We start from the raw sequence: 15718 nt of genomic DNA on the forward strand, positions 1-15718 counted from the left end.
TGTGAGACGGGGGGCCGGGGCCCCAGAGCCCCCGGAGGCAGCCCCCACAGCCGCCCGTCCTGTCCCCACAGCCACACGGCCTGGAAAGGGCCTCCGATGACCTCGGCCCAACGCTGGGTCAACCTGGCGTAGCCTGTCGCCTTTCTAACAGCTTCCCGTAGATCACCGAACGTGCTGGGGTCACAAAGAAGGCTGTGACCCCAAAAACATCGGCTGAGAACGCCGCACTGGAGTGGAAAGCGCAGAGAAGCACAGGTGTCACCTGTCCAGGCCAGCGCAGCCTGGGCCCTTACACACTCTCCCTGCCCCGAGAGGGTCACTGTTCCCCCATAAAAGGATGTAGGCCCGTCATACCGTGCGGGGAGCGTAAGGGACAGTGAAGGGGATCGTAAGGGAAGGGGGGGACTGAGTGGGGAAAGTTAGAGCGGGGGACAAACCCTGAGAGACCCCAACTCTGGGAAACAGACAGAGGGTAGTGGAGGGGAGGCGGGCAGGGGGACGGGGGACCGGGGGAGGGGCCCTGGGGGCAGGTGATGGGGTGAGCCCTGGGCGTGATACTATATGGTGGCAAGTCGAACTCCAATAAAAACAAAAAAGGGGGGGATTTAGGCCAGCTTCCCCTTTGCTGCAAATGACAAAGCAATTTCCCACATGTTTTCTTGAAAAATTGTTTTCATTATGAGCGTTTGACTTTCCTCCCGTTTTCTGAAGAAAGGGCAGAGAAGGTAGTAGGGGAGCCCTTGTCACCGCGGGCAATGGACGGTCCCCGGTTTCTCAGGCCGGAGCCCCAGTGGGAGGCGCAGGTGACTCCTTGTTGTGGGGGGGGGGGGAACGGCCTCCCTCCGTGTCCTCGGGTGCAAGAGTGAGCAGTGACTCCGCAGGCTGCGGGGCTTTGAAGACCCCGCTCTTTGGGGACCCAGACGTCGCATATGAGAAGGCCCCACTCGCCAGGCCAATGCACCCCCGAGCCCCCCAGGGGGGCGGCCCGGGCAGCTCACACAGATGATCTACCCTGAAATGAGGAGCTGCCACAGGGGCTCCTGGGGACCCGCGAGGCCCGCGAGCGGATGGCCTCTGAGAGCCGGAGAGGCGGTTTAGAGCCCTACAGGGCCTGAGGAAATAGCATTGCCCTCTCCGGATGCTCTTAAAGGACTACTTATGAATCTCTACCATCGAGTCAAGTTTATATTAATTCACCGTCCTCAAGTCACCCCTGCGTAGCAACAGCCACTCCACTGAAGGGCCAGGCCTGCATGCGGTGGTCTCTGCAGACGAAGGGCAGACAGGCTCAAGTTCAAATTTGTTGCTAGGTTTTGCAGAGGTTCTCACTTTAATGCTCACAAGTCTCTGGGATCCTTGTTATTTTCCTTGAGGTGGGAGAGTATCTGGGGAGATGCCCTTGATGATTCCCTCTTTTGCTCCCTCTCTCCCCTCACGGCCCCGGTAGGGATCACAGCCGTTGATTGCAAAGGATACAGAGAGAAGCATTTCTGTCTTGGTTTCCACAAGCCAGTGACAGGGAGAAAAGAGAGGACTACTAGAAGCACCAAAATGTTAGATTAAAAAAAAAAAAAAAAAAAGGAATCTTCTTTTGCACCCCTCCCCACCCACCCACATTAGGAAAAGATGATGGAGAAGAAAGAATAGACTTTAGAGGGTGTTGGAGGGGCTGTGGCAGGTTACAGTTTCCAAAGATGTTCACGGCGATGTCCCCGTGCCTCATGCTGTCCCTACAGTGTGACTGTGGCAATGTTCTCAAAGGCAGCTGGGAGGTAGGCCCCCTCTCCTAGAGTCTGGGCAGGCTGGAGACTCGTGGCCGAGGCATGACGTGGGGCCCGAGAGTCGTCTTAGAAGGCCACGCAGCTCTGTTTGGGAGCCGACGACACTGGCCTGTGGAGCCCTGAGCAGGCAGGCTGTGAGGAAGCCCAGGTCACAGGGAGGGGCCCCAGGGACGTGTCCTGGCCAGCAGGCCCCGCTGAGGTCCCCACCGCCATCCACAACCGCTCAAGAGAGGGAAGAAGCCTCCAGATGACTCCAGCTCCCAGCTGTCAAGTTGTACCTTTCTGAGAGTCCGACATCCGAGCGGAGAGAGGTAAGGTGTCCCCATACAGATTCCATGAGCATAATACAATGATTGCTGCGAGGCCCTACGTTTTGGGGTGACGCCTTGTGTAGACGTAACCAGAACAGGGCCCAGCATTTTTTTTCTCCAGGGCTGAGGAAAGTCTGAGATCCTATTGGTGGGTTTAAGGATTCCAGAACTGAGGATCTGTGCTTCTTGGGGGCTCTGGGGTACGATCTCAGAGACACACGGCTACGTGATGGTAGACAGGGCTTTGGGCGGCCTCTCGTATTCTAAAACTTACCACGCTCTGCAGTTAGCAGGACAATCCCTCTATCCCCAAGCAAGGCATCGATGGGAAGAGATGGTAAGAAGTGGTGACCTGTGAGGGCAGATGACCAGGGTCAGACACGGTGGTTTAAAAAAGTCCAGGTGGTCAGATGGCACCGAAGACCAAAGGCCACTCTCTGCTGCAGCCCCACCAAATACTTGGCAACATGCAAGACCCCCCAAAACTGAGACACAACTAAAAATTCTTGGCTGTCCCGTGTTAGCCCTTTTGGATTCCCAGGATTAGAGGCTAGGGACAAAATCTTGGTCCCAGGGGAGAACCAGTGTGCTGAGAAAAGGTAGAAACATTTTATATTCCAGTGTCCAGCAGGCATGTGTCCCACATGACAGCTCCTAGCTGGAGGCAATGCAAGCATGCTTCTCTGGCTTTGCTGTTGGAAAACCAAGAGCCTCATGATGGGCCATATCCACAAAGAGCCCACAGTTAGGACCAAGGAGGCCAGGGTGGGCTCAGGTGGAGTTATCTTGGACATCCGAAGGAACAGAGGTGGGAATCGGAGTCTCCAGGAGTGTGGGCTCAGCCAGTACTCGTTTCCTTCCCTGCCATAGGCTGCCAGGACCTGGAAGGAAAAGGCTGATGGAATCCACACAGAGTTTTCCTGACAGAAGCTCTGGAAGGGGAAATGGCCTCATGGCCTTGAACTTCCCCAATGAGATCCCTAATCTCTGTCCTAGCAAGTTCTGAGTCAAGAGAGACCTAGAAGTTGCAAAATGCCAATGTGTGTGGGTAGCTTGCAGAAAGGAACAGGAGAGTCTCAGCGGTGGCTTGTGCCAACCAATGGCTGATCACAGAAGGGGTGACAGATACTCTAGTAGATGGACCTTCCCCAGCATATCGCCCCACATATTCCTCAGTAATATGTGGGCAAGGATGCAATTCTGGGAAATCTGAATGGGACAGGATCCTGGAAGGGATCGGAACATACCACCCCAAAATACGCCACTTTGGCATACTGGTAATTTTGACCCGAAGACAACCAAGGAACATGAGATGCAGGAATGGCTCTCCAACCTCCTCATTTCTACCTAAAGGCAGGGCATAAATTTCCTGAGAAAGGTGACCTCCTGGTGTCAGGAAGAGGAGAGCATTCTTATCACTGGAAATGGAGAGTCAAAGCAGAGATGAGTCTGCCTAAATGTCTGCGGGTGTCTCTTCCCAAGGCCACCATGGCCAACCCAGGCCCCACCTCACTCTCCCCTCCCCCAGGAAAAGGACATGATTCTTCCCTTTGAGGACAGGGCTCCAAGAAGAAGGGGAGCCGGCCACGGTGGAGCTGAATTGGAGTCTGATGCAAGTTGGCTTTCTGTTGAGTGTATGACTGGGGGATGTCCTGATGCAGCGGGGGACCCTCCTCTCCTCGCCCAGGACCCACCCTGTGCCTCTGGGTCTTTTTTGTTTTTTTAAGATTATATTTATTTATTCAAGAGAGACACAGAGAGGCAGAGACACAGGCAGAGGGAGAAGCAGGCTCCCTGCGGGGATCCCGATGCGGGACTCGATCAGGGACCCCGGGGTCACACCCTGAGCCAAAGGCAGACGCTCAACCGCTGAGCCCCCCAGGTGCCCCTGTGCCTCTGAGTCTTCCTGGTGGTGGCACTGTGGTTGTTTTCCCAGTTGGCACCCTTCCTTCATCCAGCTTCGGGGCTCACGTTTGTTCCCCCAAACAAGTGCTCATCCTGTAACAGGTGGGTGCTCGGAGCTAAAGATACAAACACAAATAAGCGTTTTGCAGAGATACAAACGCTCTCTGCCTCTTTTAGGGGAGCCCTGCGGTCTCTGACAATCAGCCGTCTCTAAATGCGCACATAGAGACCTCTATTGAGCACTTTGTATGTGCCAAATGCTGTTTCGAACTTTTTATTTTTTTTTTTTAGATTTTATTTATTTATTCATGAGGGACACACAGAGAGAGGCAGAGACAGAGGCAGGGGCTCCCTGCGGGGAGCCCCATGCGGGACTCGATCCCAGGACCCCGGGATCACACCCTGTGCCGAAGGCAGACGCCTCAACCACTGAGCCACCCAGGCGTCCCTGTTCCAAACTTTTGATGTGTGATAACTCAATTAATTGTCACGGCAATCCTTTGAAATTAATAATGTTCTCATCCCATCTGACGCAAGAGGAACTGAAGCCCAGAGAGAAGTAATTTGCTTCTAAGTAGAGGAACTGGGAGTTAAACCAGACATTTCGGTCCTTGATGCTGGGCTCTTAACCACGAGGCCCAAACCGTAGTGTCTCTCGACAAACCTTCAGGCAAGACAGGGTTCGTGAGCACCTGTGAGACCCACCTCGAAATCCAAGAGATACCTGAGGGGCTCCCCTGAACAGAGCCAGGGGAGACCCAAGGGAGGAGCTGGAGAAGAGCAAGAGCTTCACTTTCTGATTGTTCGTGTTGCCCACGAGCCTGGTGAGAACTGTGGAAACGGAGTTTGTGTCTAGGATTTCAGGTCCCCGGGCACGGGTGCTTACGTGCAACTGGGTGTCCCTGCCAGGGACAGGAGGAGGAGCTTGACATGAATTAGAAAAAGTGGAGTGGAAGCAACCTTGCTTCTCCTCCACCCAAGCCCTCAATGTAAAAATGGGGAAACTGAGACCTAAGACACGGTATGACCTTGAGATCAATGGTTCGGTGTGTGAAAGCCAGGCCAGCCCTCCCACCGCTGCCCTGTGGCCTTCGGTCTGCCGGGAAAGATCTCCGGGCTGCAGGCATGAGGCTGGGGTTACGCCTTCTTTCTTTGTATCCACCTCAGCCCCCAACACATACGCGGTGTCTAATAGGCCCTCATGGAATTGTGCCGAATGAGTGCATGACTGCTGGTTGTTCTAGAAGAAATGCAGCTGGAGAAACAGGTGCCTATGGCTACTTGCCCTGGCCCCTGCTCCCGCCTGATCTCAGCATGTGCGTGTGGCAGTGGCGGATCCACGGGCTTTCTCTGGATGGTCTTTTAGCCCCCCGAAAAGGTCTTACCTCCCAGAAAGTTCTGGTTTGGCAATTGACTCTTCACTCCCAGGAAAACTTTTCATGAAAGTTAGCCAGTCTCTGAAATTGGCTGGATTTGCATTTCTTTACGGCATAGAGTTTATTCTTCAATCTCAGGGCTTCCTTCAAATTCTTCTTTTCCAAAAATGGCCCATCAGCTTAGCAGGGTGATTCCCCGGCCCCCATCCTGCTACTCCAGGGCATGTCTCTGCACCTTAAGAAATACCCTCTGTCTCAGATAGTGAGCTGGGCTGCAACCCCTCTGTGGGAGCCCCATTTATCTATGTCACAGACGTGTTTTTCCTTCTTTCCCTGTTGGGCCGTTTTATGTTGCCATTAAGTGCAGTTCTGTGATGTTTGAATGTGGTGGAACGGCAGGGGCTGGCCCGCAGCATCTACCCCCTCCCGTCATCCTCGTCATCCTGTGCTTGGCTCCAACTCCCCCACAAGTAGACACCCCAGCCTACGTGCCCGCACACCTGTAAACAGCCACCGTTGCTAGCCCTCAGGCCCAGAGATACAAGTGCCAGTGTGGCAGTCAGCCGTGGGGGTGGGGGGGCCTGAGGAAGAGGCCCACTTAGGGCCCAGCAGTGGGCTCAGGGACACCGGGGCAGTCCCCAGTTAGTCTGTTTGGACTGTTAGAACAGAACGCCATAGACTGGAGGGCTTAAACAACAGGCATTTATTTCTCACACTTCTGGAGGCTAGGAATGCCAAGACAAGGGGCTAGCAACTCCCCCTGGCTCACAGATGGCAACTTCTTGCTGTGTCTTCACATGGTAGAGACAGAGATCACCTCCCTCATATCTCTTTTAAGAGCACTGATCATATAAGGGCTCATCATAAGGTCTTCCCTCTTATGACCAATTAATTACCTCCCAGAGGCCTTATCTCCGAATACTATCACACTCGGCACTAGGGTTTCAACACACAGATTTGGGTGGGAGGACTCAAACATTCAGTCCATAGCACATAAGGAACACTGGGTCCTGGATACCTGGTGCCTGGCCCAGAAGCAGAGGGCTCACAGGCTCTCAGCGGGACACATCCCCTTGACTCAGTGGATTCCTGACCCACGGAGAGAAGATCAGAGCTGGGCCCTCTAAGCTCAGAGCTCACGGTGGGCCCCTCTTTCCTGGTCTAAGGAGGTATAACGCAGCCCACCGTGTCTCCAGTCTCTCCTTGGTTGAACTTCAGAGCAAACGGAGTGGCCGGATGTGAGGCTGTCTGACAAAGATATGGAGCAATGACTTGGAAGGCCACATCTCAAGTAGGAAAAGAAAACCGAGGGTAGGGCCACGAATTTCTAGTAAAAAAGAGATCCTACACTTGAACCCGGCCCATCCAAGTCATTACGAAGATATATTTGTCAAAATAGGAGACTAGAACATACACTGAGTGGTTTGTTAATTTGATTTCTATCTTCAAAAGTTAGACCTGTGGGTACAGGCCTTCCTTGGTACTCCCGTGTGGAGGTTCAGGGTGCCATGCTCAGGCACACACAGCGCCACCTCTATAAAACCCATGACCTAATTATCTTCCCATCAAGAGCCTTTCTGCATTTTTACTGGATGTTACGAAGGACACTGTATACAGAGGTTAGCTCTAGTTGTTGAGTGTTCTCTTCCTCCCTTTCTGATTGTCAAACGGTGATTTGACCTGGAAACCCTTGTACTCTTACAGTCTCGTATGAAAAGCAGTCACTTTATAAGCAATGTGTCGATGATAAAATCTTATGGCAGTGTTCGGAACAGTCAGGGGAATATGAACAAGTAAAGATTTGTCTCTTCCTTGGTGGAGAACAGTTCTAAAAGCACCTGCTGCCCAGCACACAGCTGGTCACTCTTCCTTCGAGTCCAGGAGGTGCATAAATCACAGCATTTGCTGAAATTTGTTTTGTTCCTATCCTCTCCATCAGATTCAGAGATCCTCAAAAGCAAGCACCATCCCTTCCTCCTTTTTAGATTTCCAACACCCAGCCCTGTGCTGGGCACATAGATAATGTGTATTATGTTGTGCTATAGTACAAAATGTATGTATGTGCTCTTTGTCTTTGGTTCCTAGCACACAGTTCCTAAAATCCTTGGAATTTCCTGAGTGATAGGATTGTCTTTGCCTGCTAATGACCTGACCCCATTGGGGGGGTGGGAGGGCTAGATAGCTTCAGGATGGGGTCTGGTGGCCAGAAAACCAACCATGTGATTAGAGTTCGAACTCTCAGCCCCACCTCCCGACACCCAAGGAGGGGAAGAGAATCTGGAGACTGAGTTCAATCACCAGTGGTCAAGGATTTAGTCAGCCAAGTCTAGGTAATGACGTCCTGATTAAAACTGAAACAATGAGGGGGAACTTCTGTGTTGATGAACACGTTGCTGTGCTGGCGGAGGGTGGGGGCCGGGTGCACCCAGAGAGGGCATGGAAGCTCTGCATCTCCCACCACAGATACCTTGCCCTGTGCGTCTCTCCCACTTGGCTTTTCTTGAATTGTATTCTTTATAATGAACCAGAAATCATTAGCAAAGTGCTTTTCCAAGGCCTCCGAGTCATTCCAGTGGACTCTTAAATCTGAAAGGGGGTTAACAGGAACCCCCAAATGTGGTAGGTTCTTTGGGGAGGCCTGTGCGATGCCTCCCGTCCCGTGGAACATGGGCCTGTACTGGACCTTGACCTCCCCCGTCAATCCCAGCCCCCACTGGAAAACCCACAGGCTTTCGCTGCTGATCCATTTCCCTGCAGCCAGCTGTCGCCTCTGAGCAGGGTCCCAGCAACACAGCACACGCCTGGCTCCCTGCCGCAGCACCCACTTGGCCACAGGCAGCCCGTGCCTTCTTATCACTGCAGATGGTGGGTGGGGCCATGCGGGCTGCTCTCTCTCTCTCTCTCTCTCTCTCTCTCTCTCTGCATGCCGTCTCTAACCAGTTCCTTCTCTCCTGCTCACTCAGCACCGGATGCAGGTCAGCAATTGTGCTCTAAGCAGATGTTCAGAGGTGAGCTGCCTGTCTCTCCTCGCAGATGCTCTCGAATCCTACCATCCATCTGGATGTGGGGCCAGGGAAGCACCCTCTCCTAGGTCAGGAGCTCCCTATTCGATGCCTCCTCCAATTTCCACACCTTGGGTTTATAGAAACAGAGTTGAGGGTGGCACGGAGGTCAGTGGAGCACGGTGGGGATGGCTGTGGGGGTCCTCCCTAGGATGGAGAGGTAGGGCATCTCCCTCTCAGCTCTGGGTCTTGTCCCATTAAGCAGACAATGGGAAAAATTCCATTTGACATTCTCTTATAGGAATTAGTTAAATAATTATGATATATTCTCTACAAAGGAATAAAATCTAGCCGTTCAAGATCTAAAAGCTTTTTTTTTTTTTAAGATCTAAAGGCTTCTTAATGGGAAATATTTATCAGTATGCATTTATTGATATATATTTAAGGCTGTGCTGCTAAATGAAGAACTTGAACTCCAAAGCCACAAAATTCCATATTGGTAAAATCCATATTGTGTATTTATCTATGCACAGAAAAAAAAATCCTTAGAACATTCACCACACCGTTGTTTTCCCAGAGGGACAGAATTATGGGTGATCTTCTTTTCTTCTCTATGCTTTTTTTTTGGGGGGGGAGTTCCCATTTCTATGAGCACATGCTATTTGGATAAGAACAAAAATTATCTCTGAAAAATAAAATCACATGTTAACCTTCCTCTTATCCACACCCCGCCCCTCCCCAAATGCTCTTTCTCCTTATTCATTTTTGAGTTTCTGGTACGGATGAAGCTGTTCTCCTTCAAAGCAGAGGAAGGCACGGAAAGAAAATCCACCCGTGCTGGTGCTGACTTCTCAGCAGCCGGCGACCGCACACCCGCCCGGGACCTGCCTCCACGGGGGCCTGCGGGGTCCTCTCCCTGCAGCTGTTCCAGGGAGAGGGCCTGGAGCTGGGGCTGCACCTCCTGGTTGGAACCACCTGGGAGGCTTTGAAAACAACTGATGGCATGGCAGCAGGAGTAGAAAGCCGCAGTGGGGGATCCCTGGGTGGCACAGTGGTTTGGCGCCTGCCTTTGGCCCAGGGCGCGATCCTGGAGACCCGGGATCGAGTCCCACGTCGGGCTCCCAGTGCATGGAGCCTGTTTCTCCCTCTGCCTGTGTCTCTGCCTCTCTCTCTCTCTCTGTGTGACTATCACAAAAAAAAAAAAAGAAAGCCGCAGTGGGTCCAGGGTGCAGCCCAGGTGAAGAACCCCCTGCCCAAGCAGAAGCCTCACCGGCAAGCTCACCTTCCTCATCTTGCAGGCACCTTCTTCTCTGGAGAGTCTCTCGGGGATGGGGCGGGGGGTGTCTCCCATGTCTTCTCCTACATCAGCAACTAAAAAGTATTTGATTACAAATATAGTCTCCAAAATTACACCTAGAAGCAGGAGGCAGGAAGATAAGGGTTTTAGGCCATTTTCTGGATGGAGTTGTGTCCTCAAAAGATGCACACCAGCCTGGAACCTTAGAATAGGCTCTATTCTAAGGGTCTTTGCAGATGTAACCAGGTAAGATGAGGCCAGACTGGATTAGGATGGGCCCTACAGCCCATGTTCTTACAAGGAAGGGAGATTTGGAGACGCACACAGAGGAAGGAGGCTATGTGCTGGCAGAGGCCGAGGTGGGGGTGATGCCGGGATGCAGGCTGCCTCCAGAAGCAGGGAGAGAGGCGGGCATGGGTTGTCCCTCAGAGCCTCTAGAAAGGGCCAACCCTGCTGATTCCAGACTCCTGGCCTCCTGGACTGTGTGAGAGAATAAGCCTGTTGTTCTAAGCCCCCCAGCCTGTGGTAGTTTGTACAGCAGCCCTAGAAAATGAATACCAGCCCTTTCAGAGGTCGCCCCCAGAAGCAGAGAAGCGATGCTCCATCACGTCTCCCTAAGAGGCAGATGCTCTCCTCTGCACAGCCCTTTCCTGGACCTCAAAGGTCTCTCCCCTCCCTGCCCAGTTCTCTCGGTGCACATGGGGAAAATGCCTCTTAGATGATTCACGTCAATTTTCTTTCAATTATGTGGAGCTCAGGAGCATTTTGGTTTGCAAGGTGGGAAAAATCCCCACTATACATTTTGTTCCATTGCTTTTCTGGGCTCAGTCAGAAGACTTTGCTCATTAGATCCACTCACCTGGTAACTAATGAGAATTGCCAGCCTTTGAAAAGCAATTGCTTCTAAGTAAAATAAGCACTTCCCCGAAAGAGTCAGAAAAAGCTGTATATACTGTAAACAAGGCACTATAGGAGTCGGACTCTGCTATTTCTGTTCCAGTCTTGAAAAACTTCCTTCATCAGGACCATCTTCAACAGGGGATTGGAAGAACAGGGCAGCACCAGCTATGTAAATTAAGTTCCATTCAGTTGAGTAAATCATGGCTTCAGGCCCTCTCTGCTAGAGGCTGGGGAGGCAAGGAGACCGCTGCCCTCGGAAAAACCAGAGTCCACAGGGGAGGCAGCCAAGCAAAACAGATGCGAGCCTGAGTGTAATGCAGAAGCACCTGCGTGCTCAAGAGGTGGCGTGGAACGACCTTCCAATGAAACACGGTGGACTGAACCTGAGTGTGCATCTCTGCTCCCTGCTGAAAATGTAGGAAAATGAGACTAACAGGGGAAAAAAAAAATGTACACGCAAACCAAAAAGGGCAAAGAGAATTGGAAAAGAGACCACAGCAAATGGTGAGAAACGTCACCAGGTTTGGTAGGACGGAAAATAGAGGAAAGAAAGTAAAGGAGCAGAGAAATCTGACCACCAGGTGCCCACGGAGGGTGCAGAACTACACCCACATGAGCCACGGGAGGGAGGCCTTGGTGGGTAGGAGGTGGGAAACTAGAGGCTTGGCTGAAATTCCGTTTAAGGAGGAATGAGGTCCCCGGGTCGCTGTCCATCTGGAGCAGCAGCAAGCGGTGGTCACACTGTCCACCCAGGAGAGCAGAGCCACGAGGGGCTGAGCCACAGCAGAAAGGTGGGGGTGAAAGGCTGTTCTAAGAGTAAACATTGTTGTCTGAACCAGGAGGCTCTGGGCCTTGCCCCGCCCCCCCCCCCCAAGAGACTGACCCCAGGCACAGAGCCCACAGGCAGGAAACTAGTACATTCTCTATGAAGAAAATGAATGGTCCCAAAGAAAGGGTAGAAGGATAATGACAGTTGGGGTTTCTGGAGGGGAAAAAAAAGAGAAAGAAGGAAAAAGAAACCTAAGTCTTCCCTGAATCACCTTATAGATCCTCACCCTAAACCCTACGCGTCCATGGACAGGCCCTTCCGCACACAGCTCGCAGAGTTCAACTTTTCAGTGTTCAGTGAATGACCTGAGTAGTCTCAGACATTTGAGGGGAAAAAATTTTTTTTAAAGATTTTATTTATTTATTCATGAGAGACACACAGAGAGAGGCAGAGATACAGACAGAGGGAGAAGCAGGCTCTCCATGGGGAGCCCAATGGGGGACTTGATCCCAGGACCCTGGGGTCATGAACTGAGCCAAAGGCAGACGCTCAACCACTGAGCCACCCAGGCATCCCTGAGGAAAATTCTTAGCACAAAAAATAGAAATAAAAACATGTAAACAGCAAAAGAGAAAAGAAAAAGAGAAAACGATCCTGGCCCCCAGTCCTGTAGTTAATAGCTTTGGAGACAGAATGCACCCCCAAACCAAGAAAAGCTCTGCTGTTCGACAGGAATGTTACTCACTAGAGCCAAGCAGTGGAAACCACTAAAGGCGCATAGACAGCCGGATATAGAAAATGTGGTGTTACCACACACGATGGGATATTATTCAGCACCCCCCCCCCCCCACCAAAAGAAGGAAATCCTGTCACCTGCCAAACACAGGTGAACCTTGAGGACAAGGTATGCTAGCGATGCTAAGTCAATAAGCCAGGCACCAAGAACAAAGCCTGCATGATAACAAGGACCGGAGGTATCTGAAGAAACCAAATTCATAGAAGCTGAAAGAGGAGTGGTGGCTTCAGGGGCTGGAGGGAGAAAGGGCAGGAGTTGCTAGTCAATGGTAGAGCATTCCAGTCATGCAAGACAGAAAAGCAGATTTGCCCTGCAGTGTGCGTGTAGTTGACAAGGGTGTACTACATACTAGAAAATGTGTTAAGAGGGCAATTTCCTGCTATGGGTTTTCTTACCATAATAAAATACCATAATTTGTTTTTTTATTATTATAATAAAAAGCAAATGGGCAGGGGCACTTGGGTGCTCAGGACGGGAAGCATCTGCCTTCAGCTCAGGTCATGATCCCGGGGTCCTGGGATCCAGCCCCGCATCAGGCTCCCTGCTTGTCCCTCTCCCTCTGCTGCTCCCCCTGCTTGTGCCCTCTCTCCTCTCTCAAATAAATTAATAATAATAATAATAATAATAATAAATAAATAAATAAATAAATAAAATCTTCAAACAAACAGACCCGCCTTGGCCCGGGCCCATACTGGCTGTGGTTCTTCGCCTACCTTGCTGAAGGTTCTGCTTGATGTTACTTTGTTCAATCCTCCCACATACTCTTTTTACCCCATCATTTGCTTTTGCAAGGAAAGATGTTTAAAGGGATGTGTTTAGGTCTATGCCTTCAATTTAACAAATTGAACTCAAACTTGATTTGAACATTGAAAAAAAAAGTTGTGGTTCTTCCAGTTTCTCCACAGGTGTTTTTTGTTTGTTTGTTTTTTTGTTTTTGTTTTTGTTTTTTGTTTTTTTGTTTTTTTGTTTTTTTTACAATATAGATCCTCAGGTATTTATTAAGGGTCTCCCAAACTTGGTAAGTTCCTAATGAGACACTGCTTTTAATCATGTGGAAACTTCAATTCATTTTCTAACAGCAAGTTTTTTTTAATACAAAAAAAAAATGATCCATTAACAAAGACGAAATGATTATCTTAAGAAGGAACTACCTAACTATCTATAATTCTGTGAATTCCTAAGAGCTTTTTGTCTGAGCTTAGAAATAGAAACAAAAGAAAACAAACAAAATAGTTAATAGACAAAAACCTTGAGGAAAATATTTTAATATCAATGTGTTTGCTCAACCAGAAAAGGAAGTAGTTCAAGTTATTAACGTGGCAGATTGCCATAGATCGGTTTTGTGAAGAACCCACAAATCAAGCTTTTTATGCTAAAGAAACTACATTTTTTAAAAGTTTGTTCTTTTTGTGAAAATCATGGTAAAATCTACATAATACTTATCATTTTAACCAATTTTAAGTGTATAATTCAATGGCGTTTGATTACATTTACAATGTTGTGCAACCATCACAGTTATCCATTTCCAGAACTTTGTCACCACCTCAAACTGAAACTTCATGTGCTTTAATTAAACCATAACTCCTGATTCCCCCTACCCCAGTCCCTGGTCATCTCTGTTCCACTTTCTGTGAATGTGTCTACTCTAGATCCCTCAGATAAGTGGAATAAGACAATATTTGTCCTTTCGTGTCTGGTATTCCACTTAGCAAAATGTCCTCAAGGTTCATCCATGTTGTGGCATGAGGAGCTACATTGTATGAAAACAAGTCAGTGTTCCAAAGATGACGAGGCAAGAAAAAGAAATCCTTCCCACCTAATTTAGCTGGTCCAACCCTTCACCTGAACCTTCAATGACCAATACTTTTTTTTTAAAAGATTTTATTTATGTATTTGGAGGGGGGGAGAAACAGGAGCAGGGGAAGGGGCAGAGAGACAAGCAGACTCCCCAGTGTTGGGCTCAATCCCAGGACCCTGAGATCATGACCTGAGCTGAAGTCAGATGCTTAACCGAATAAGCCACCCAGGTATCCCTTCAATACCCAGTCTTACTGAGGTTTGAAACTCACCTTTGGAGTGTGGGGGTGCATTTAGATTTCCTCTGTTCCCTTTGCATTCCTCACTTCATCAATGTCAGGGGAAGCCTTTCCTCTTCCTGTTTATTAAGCCCTGGTATATCCCCATAAATATACTTTGGGGTCAGAGAAAGAGCCCCAGACTTGATGTGACCTTGGGTGACTCAGTTAACTGCTATGATCTTCAGTTGTCAATGAGGTGAAGATAGAAGTCATGACCTAACAGAGTTCTTATAGGAATTGAAAGACATGCCAAAGTGCTTTGCAAACTGTAAAATGTTATACAAATACCATGGCAGGCTGATCAGAGTGGGCTGTTGTGGGGCATGTGAATAAACATGAAGCACCCAAATGTTCTTGAACCCAATCCTTACCCTTTAGGCTAGAGCAATGAGATACCAGGATGGTTGTCGTGTCTGTTTTACACGAGAGAGTCCTCCTCCTGCCATCTCGCCATTACTGTGAGGATCACAACACTGGCAACTCACTGAGTGATTATATAAAGTAACTAATACCTTAAAAAATACCGTCTTGCTCATTGCTCTGTGTGACCAGCAGACAGTCAACGCTGGGTGACATGCAGATGACAAAAGGACTAGATGGATAACTGTGCCCCCAGAGAAGCAGGCTCTCATTTTGCCAATAGGGTCAATCTTCCCACCACTATCTGCCCAGAGTTGCTAATGAGTGGCAAAATTGACTGCTCTCACCTCTTCTCGCAGCAAGGGCTCGCCTCTACTGAAAGTGCTAATGAGCCCTGACACTGTCCTCAGCAGGAGGCCGAGGAGGAGAAGTAAGAGTCCTGAATAATCCACTCACTGTTGCAGAATATTCCAGAACCAGCTATGAAAGGAGAACAACCATCTTCTCCCCAGCTTCTCCTGCTTGGTCAAATATCTCTAGAGTCTGCCTTTTTTTTTTTTTTCTACCAGGGTCAACACAGTATCTCACTGTGTCAATCCTCATGCCCTCAACAAGCTTAGACCAGAGAGAGACTCGACTCAATTTATTTGACCACTGGCCCCTCAAAAAGCAGAGAGCACTGACCTAGGGAGCCTATCCCCCAGACTGTGTCTCCTCCACCATCCTTCATCCCGTTTCCCCAGTGGATTGAGTAAGAGCTACTCTAGAATCTCTGAGCACAATAGAGATGCATAGGAAGAAGGAAGTGTTGAAAGCCTGATTTCCAACTGAGAAGGTGAGAGAAGCCCACAGAAGGGGTCAGAACTCGAGCTTTGTGGCCCCGGTGTAGGTACACCGAAGTTCGTGCAGACACATTTCAAGAAAGTCATGAAAGGATGCGTGCCAGGCTAGGACACACTTGACTGAAGGGCGAGGGGATGGGTGGGGGATGCAGAGGAGACACCACTATCAAATGTCAGCTTCCTCCCTGTCTGCGTTGTAATAACAAGCATGGATAACTTTTGTATTAAAAAAATTCAATAAAGTGAAGGAGAAAAAACAATCTAGGGGTTTTCTTGTTGAACAACAGTATTTCATATCCTC

Source organism: Canis lupus, chromosome 12, assembly GCF_011100685.1.
Source record: "Canis lupus familiaris isolate Mischka breed German Shepherd chromosome 12, alternate assembly UU_Cfam_GSD_1.0, whole genome shotgun sequence".
Classification (NCBI taxonomy): Eukaryota; Metazoa; Chordata; class Mammalia; order Carnivora; family Canidae; genus Canis; species Canis lupus.